The sequence below is a fragment of the Palaemon carinicauda genome, chromosome 25 (genome assembly GCF_036898095.1).
Source record: "Palaemon carinicauda isolate YSFRI2023 chromosome 25, ASM3689809v2, whole genome shotgun sequence".
In the NCBI taxonomy this organism is placed as follows: Eukaryota; Metazoa; Arthropoda; class Malacostraca; order Decapoda; family Palaemonidae; genus Palaemon; species Palaemon carinicauda.
Window position 1 is genome coordinate 91302443 of NC_090749.1, and position 7802 is coordinate 91310244.

The 7802-nt window shown below is 47.3% G+C and overlaps 1 pseudogene; it reads right to left on the reverse strand.

Moving 5' to 3' along the window:
* Nucleotides 1–6737: 6737 nt before the first annotated feature.
* LOC137619353 (5S ribosomal RNA) lies at nucleotides 6738–6856 on the reverse strand (annotated as a pseudogene).
* Between the last annotated feature and the right edge of the window lie 946 nt (nucleotides 6857–7802).

Consider the following 7802-nt stretch of genomic DNA (forward strand, 5'->3'; position numbering starts at 1 on the left):
GTTGCTTTGTGACCAATTGCCTGACTTGGTCAGCAATCAAACCGCTAAGCTTTGCTCTCTGCCACTAAAGTGGAAGTGACTCTTTCACTGAGAGATATACTTGCCCTTATCTACTGCTGTCCTAGCCTGGTAGTTCATGTATCCAGGCAGCTCAGAAGCATTCTCAAGTTCCAACGCAAGAGCGCTCTGGCTCTTCAGAGTTACTGGGAGAACCTGGCAGCTATCCCAGTGGCCAGTGGTGTCAGAGTGAAAGCTAGCCTTTCACCTAAGAGTTTGCTTAATGCAAGCAATCTTTCACCTCCTCACGACGTTATTCAATCTCTAGCAAGCCTTGATCATGGTGCCAAAAGTGAAAGCTTTTCCTTTCATTTGAGAGATTTTGCTTAAACTTTGAATGGTTTAATCTTTTGTTTTATCAAGAATCTGTTGACTTAGTCATTAAATTCATGAACCACTCTTTGTAAATTATTCATTTTGTGAAAACATTTAGTTAAATATTTTGAAATGTATCAAGTTTTTCAAGGATTGTGTCAACCAGTTTTGCATAAACTCAATGCCTATCGGATGGCGGCTAGGCTCCGCCCACTTGCCAGGTAGAGCAACCCTCGCTATGACTTTAACCACAGATCAGTATGGTCGGATTTCTCTGCTGCTTTTGACCTGGCAGTTAGTTTTTCTTTCTCTTTTCAGAGTGATTGTTCTTGGCGGTTTTGGATGGAGACTCTACGGGCATACATGATGCTGTGCTCTGGTAAATCTGGTCTGAATTGCGGCCAGTACGTTAGAAAACCGGAAATGGATCTCTTTCATCTTTGCATCTTTTGTAGTCATGTTTCTGTTGTCCATGATTCTAGTCAGCTGTTCCATGTGGAGAAGTCGACTGTAGGTGAGGGTAGGGTACATGGGCAAGAGAGCTGTTACAACTCGCGATCTCAATGTGCTACAATTAACATGTTTCCTGTTTAAACCATTCCCCTTTGCAGCGCCATCCATGTCGTTTTGCTTGGAGAGTTTTCTGAGTTTTTTGAGTGATTTTCGATCATGGATGCTTCAGCTTCTTCCTCATCGACTAAGTTGAGTACCCCCTTTTTTGTGTGTTGGAGAATTTTGTGCCTCCACCCTATATTTTTATTGTATTGCATCCTCAGAAACGCTTAATTATTTAGTTAATTTACTTCAGGAATATGTTTTATTTTATTATTCTAAAGTGTGGTATGCTTATGGTATCCCCCAGTCATTCCTTGGTGTTTCTTGTGTGGTTTTTAGCAGCATTTTCTTAGGCTAGCCTACCCTAGCCGGCAGCCATGCCTGGTAATTTTCACTAATCTTTCACCAAACCTTACCAGTTGGGTGAGGCTGTCTATCCTTCCATGCTGTCGATTCGTCATGGCAGGGATCTGCAGCCTTGAAGGTCCTTCTGGGAGTTGGATATTGTTCTCAGTTGCTCTAAGTAGACTGTTTTCACTTTCCACTTAGAGTATATGTGTGGCGAGGCACCACAGGTCTTGGGATCCTGTTCCCTGTGGCTACTTATGTTTACTCATTGGAATGCCTTAACCCCTGTTCTGATGCTGACTAGTAGACCTCCTTGTGTCGTCTTAACCATCATTGGGCTTCTCTCTTAGTCTTTGGTAGGCTATGCCTGGTTGTGAGGACTTGCCCTCTATGCCCTATCACGGCAGCCCCTTTGGAATACTATTGCTGTTCTAATGTTGCCTTTGGGCCTTCCTGTCATACCACCTCACCATTTTCTGAATCTCCCATCACCACCACCTTCTTCCCCTTTCCTTGTGCCTGTTAGTGGGCCTACTTGTGGGATAACTTTCCTGGCCTACGTAGGTGAGATTTTCTCTAACGCTAGTTAAAATCTCTCTGGTGCCTTAGAGACCACCCTCTGGTGTTTCTCTGCCCCTTCCCCTTCCTAGTTAGGCCATAACCTGACTGTACTGGAACTTTTGAACTCTTTAGGACTGTGTAATTGGAACTTCTCAGTCTACATGTGCAAAGGAACTATGATCTTTTGTTCCAAATGTCTTTTTAATATTATAACGATTCACAGGTGATATTTTCCTTTTATGTCACGAGTATTACTGTTTACTACTCTGTTGCATAATATGGGGTCTGAAACCTCTGGTTTTCTGTATATGTATATAATGCATATATTGTTGTATTATTATTGCTACATGTATGTACTTTTGGAAACATTGAAAGACTACTATCCATTTTTGCATTTCCTTCCTTTGGACCTGCTATCTATATAAAATGAAAATAGTGAATCAAAATATTTTAACTCTTTTATAGACTTTGGTCTTTTCATCCCCTGAAGACATAAAGTTCTTCTTCACAGTGAGTGGGACTGTGCGATTGATTTACTTTGTTGCTACTTTTGTACAAACTTCTCGCTTACTCTTATCGTTGGTTACCATAGTTACCAATGCTGTCGGAAGTATGCTTTTATCTTTGGAGTTACAGGGTTAAAAATCTTCGGGCCACAACTGAGATTGTGACATGAGAAAAATCTATTTTTGGATGAGATAGCCATGTCGTCCTGACGGCCCCCCCGTTATTTTTCCAACCCCTCCCATTTCTCAGTGTGGGACCTTGTGACATGCGATGGCTGCTTCTGGAATGGTTCAACAGGAAACGTGTTAGTTGTAGCATATTGAGATCGGGCGTTGTAACAGCTCTCCTGCCCACGTATCCTACCCTCACCTTTCCTTCGAGATAAGGTTAACTATTCGGGGAAGGATAACCATGGCTTGTTATTAAAACGCCCCTGATTTATACACGATATCTCTCGGGATATTCACTCCGGAGGACTGAACTCCGTTGATACCTTTGAGGTAAATTTCTGTGGTATATCACTTGCAGAAATATCCCAAGTAGACGCTGCCAATGAGGAACTTCCATCAGGAAAACATGGCTCTCTCGCCCAAAAATAGATTTTTCCTATGTCAAAATCCGTTTTTTTATATTAATTTCAGAAGCAGTTTAATGAGAGGTACTCAATTTTCATACTGATCTGTTTATTTTTATGGTTTTGAGTTGAATAGCCTTTCATAGTTTATTCATAACAAGTGATTTCAGCATCAATGACCTTTGATGTTACAAGGCAGGAAAACTCAAAATCATTCATTCCAAGTAGCCTCAAACCAATTTGTTTCCTTGTCGAGGTACCGAGAGAACTAACCCAATGGCCCAACCTCCTCTATGGGTCCCACCTGCAGAGATATCCCAACTCAGTGGCATCCCTCTTTCTTCACGGGTGGCAATTATTCAGTAGGTCCTCCAGCAAAAGGCTTTTTGTGAGGCATTGCAAAGTGGATGTCTGAATATCTGTGAATATCCTCTGCAGCTGTGTGCCAGAGAGAAAGAGGAAGAGTGGGCCATCTTGAGGTCGTTGATTGGATACTTCTGGGGTCGGAGCATTTCAGTAATTGATATCCGATATCAGTCTCAGTGGTGAAATGGTTACCTTTCCTCTTCCTGGGAATAGTCTGTGCTCATGAGGAGTTGGGGCAATCCTGTCCTCCCAGAGAGCTCAGGCCTCGGGAATGGAAAGTCAAGAGAGTTCTTTAATCTGACTTTATCAATTTCTTCTTCCTTTGCAGATCCAGTTTGTTGGTGTATGCCCTTTCTCCTTAAGTGATTTGTTTCCTTCCTTATGTACGGTGGTTCCCGTCTATAGTGAACTTGTAAAGTACTTTTCTTTTTTATATTCTGTCCCATGTATTTTAATCCAACACTTTAATTACTTTGTCTATATGCTTTATGCTGGGGAGGAGACCCAAGATATTAATTTTCATGTGTTGTTCTTCAAAACATATCAAAGAATATGACAAATTCGAAGATAATTTGTATTTTTCCTAACCATACAAACCTTAGCTATTTACATTGGGTTTACCTTTTAGCGCAGCTGAAATGGTGAGCCATTAGAATTTAACGATGGTGTATTACCCCTGCGCTAGTTAGGGGGGGGGGGGGGCAGGGGAGTGGTAGCTAGCTACCCCTCCCCCCTCTCACACACAGGTGAATGCTCACTTCCATTTAGAGGTAGGACTTGTCTTGGGGGACAGGGCTGGCGGGCAAATATGTGTAAATAGCTAAGGTTTGTATGGTTAGGAAAAATACAAATTATCTTCGAATTTGTCATTTGTTCCGTAACCGAAATACAAACCACGCTATTTACATTGGGTGACTTACCCCTTAGGTAGGGTGGAAAGTCCCCAGCCATACTGGCTTTGGCTTTACCCGGGGACTCAGAATCCGAGTGAGTCGCACTCGAGAAAAGGAGTCCCTGCACCTCACAAGTTCCTTGCTCCGCAAGGAACCGTGTGGCCTACATAAGCTTGTGTGTGAAGGAGGAAGTGTGACCCATCCTAGGCAGTTGACCTGGAGTTCCAGAAGGAACTCTGGGTTTGGACGTTCTCAATACCACCTGGTCAGGGTATGGGGGACACGACAGTATTGACTCAATACTCGGAACACAAGGAAGCATGGTTTACCTGCAGAGGTTCAAGGTCAGCTATGCAGAGACCAGGATGCTGCTTCCCCGTAGAGGGGATGATGAAGAAAGAAGTAAGGGCCAGACATACTTCTTTCGTTCATGCAGACTAAAACCTGATAACAATGCCCTCAACCTTCTGCTACCTGTCCAAAAAGGAGCCTGAGGTTAGACCAGCTGTTGTGTAGCCACCACAGAGCGATAGAAAACGTATCGAAACTCCTGTGGGTCACGCCCTGCTGGAAGCGGGATGCGAAGGTCATTAGACGCTTCCAGACTCGAGCTTGTAGCACCTGCGTCACAGAGTAGTATTACTCGAAGGCGAGGGACATTGCGATATATCCAACATCATGCTGTAGGGCGACGTGACGGGGGAGGGTCTGGAGACAGGTCGAGATGAATGTCCTTGAGTCCGAGCTGAAGAGGTATACTGGTGACTCTCCCCCGTGTCCTCCTTGTGCTCCCAAATCGGCTGCAACTGAGGACAAACTGCAGCTGTCCCCAAAGCTAACCCCTCGATTCCTTTACTGGCAGGAAGGAGAAGGTTTTGGGACATCAGATACAGAATGGAGACTCGAAATCTTGAAGGAATTGGACCGAAGGGCCGGGACCCCCAGATTCTGAGTCTAGCCAACAACTCAGGAGTGAACCTGAATGTTGCCTTCCCCCCTTCCTTAGAAAGGGCGGAGTCGTACGAGACCAAGAAGATTGCTTACACACTGGCCGCGGCCAGAGTGAGCAGGAGACCCAAGACGGAATACAATCAGTGGCCTGTCGTAAAGGGTCTTGAGAAGATCTCTTAAGGGACTAAAAAGTCCGAGCCATGCTCCAAGTTGGAGGTCTCACTCCGACTAGGGCAGGGACGTTCGTAGCTTCGCATGAGCGAGGAAAGATCCAGCGGGAAGGAAAAAGTTATTCCTTTAAGCCTGAAGGTCAGGGAAAGGCTGAGCGACAGGCTTCATTGCCGAGAGCGGAAAGGAGTTTCCTCCCGCCGAAAGGCAATAAGATCGTTATTGCTGGCGAAGAGGCCTCAAGGGAAGAGGTATATCTCCCATGGCACCAATCACCGAAGACTCTTCACTTCGCCTAGAAGACCCCTGCAGATGACTATCGTAGATGACGCGACCTCCGTCCCGCGACTGTAGCGGGTTGTCTCCTCTTGAGGAGGAGGCGTAGTGTCTCCAGGCGTGAAGCCGAAGAGACGCCCCGGCTCATGAAAGATGTTGCAGTGTGGTTGTTTGAGCAGTCTGTGCCGTGGGAGAAGCTCTCCCGGGAGTTCCGTCAGGGAAAGCAGAGGGTCCAGAAACCGTTCTGCGCATAGTCCCAGTGGAGCTCTCCCATTGAAAGGTTGACAGACAACCTGGTCTTGTTGAGACCCATTCTCCACAGACAAAAAGGAGGGAAGACGCTGGCATCGAAGTTGTCCCACCATCACCGGAATGCATCTTGCCAGAGTCTCGGGGTCTGAGACTGGGGGGAAGAACAGCGGAAGCTTGAGGTTCCAAGCTATCGCGATCAGGTTCCCGAGATCAGGACTTGCTGGTTACTCAAGGCCAAAGACCCCCAGGTACACTCTCTCTACGAGGCTCTGCTCGGATAGTCGGAGAGAACATTCCTATGCCTGGAATGAGAGAGCCGATGGTGGTATTGAGAGTATCTCAATCATCTCGGTATCTCTACTGCAAGATGTGAAGGTGTGAAAATGCGTCCCCTGCTGGTTAGAACACGCCAGAATCATGAAGTCGACGTGCACGGAGCGACTCGGCAGGAGCTGTAGGATCTGTAGAGGGGCCAGACTACGGCCCCTAAGCCTGCCTGAATGATGGAGAGGTATCCTTCAGGTCCTGACCATAGGCCTGGTCCGGAACATGCCCCCCCCCCCCCCCTTTCTTTGACGAGTCCGAGAACAGCATCAAGAATGTGGGGAAAGGACGAGAATATCCACTTCCATCAAGAGGTTCCATAGGTCAATACCCATTGCAGGTCTAATAGTTCCGCTGGTCCCATAGGGGCCAGAAAGTCCGGTTAATCGTTGCCTGAAACCACCGGAACTTGGACCGCCCCACATGCAACTTATCCTGAGGCGACCGTTCGGAACTATAGACGGGTCAATGAGGAAGGGAGAACTAGGAAACGTTCCAAGGTAGGGCTGAAAGCTCTGCTTGACTGAGAACAGGTACTGCGACTCTCCTCAGCCTTGCCACAGTCAACTGAAGGGAAGGCTCGGAGGAGGTGGCAACAGAATCGGGCGTCCTCAGGTGGTCACCCATCCAAGTACCGACCAGAACCGACGTTGCTTAACCTCGCTGGACGGACGAGAAGCGGGGTTTCCAACGTGGTAAGGCCGTTGACTCAATATCATGGCCAGATACTCCAGATGTTGAGGCAGAAGAAGAGAAGGCTCCTAGCAAAATACCATGAACCCCCACTCATGGTAAGCATACGGAAGCTTGTCCCGGCGCTGAAGAAGGTCGAACCCGAGCCTACTGGAGTTCACCAGACCTCCAAAAAGCGAAGGAGGCGGAAGCCTGCACCTGAGCGGCCATGAGGAAAGCAGGGAGAGTTCTCTGGGGAAAAAAACCTGCGATGCCACGGCGGGATCGCCACACTGCATCTTAAGCAGGAATACCTGCAGTCTAGGCTGAATTCCACGAGTTTCCTGGAAGATGGATGGAATGGAAACTGAAAGTACCCGTCCTTCCGAATCCAGGGTTTGAGGAGTCCTGTCGTCTCGTTACCAGTCTGATCGATTCTGCTGTTCCACGCTGGACGAAGTTTGTTCGACAAACTTGATCAAGGCTGAGAGGTCGACTACGGAACTCCCGTCTCAGATACTTCCTTACAAGAAAGGATCGACTGAAGAAGCCGGGGGTGAAGCCGTCGATGATCCTATGGAGGACCTTCTCCTAAGGTATGGATCATTCTGCCCAAACGGGCAAACTCTTGCCGACTCTATGGCATAGAGGTTCAGAGACATTGAATTCGCTGACAGAGACGGCAGGCGCAATATGCTTGGCTGATCACAGAGATTGTGCGGGAATGGGCATCGGGAAGCTGTCATCCGGATGAGTAACCTTAGGCATCCTCCCAGCGTGAAACCTGCAAGGGGGGGGTGTCAATCCTAGAGTTCGTGAACTCTGCCGCTCCCTCTAGGACTATGCCCCCCCGGGGGACCCTCCCGTGCCATCTGCTCCTGACAGGAGGAAACTGCAATTGGATACCTTGTCTCAGTTGTCGTCGCCGATAACTTAGGCCGACATGGTTGAAAGGAAAAGGCGCTGGAGCCCTGCAGAGTCTG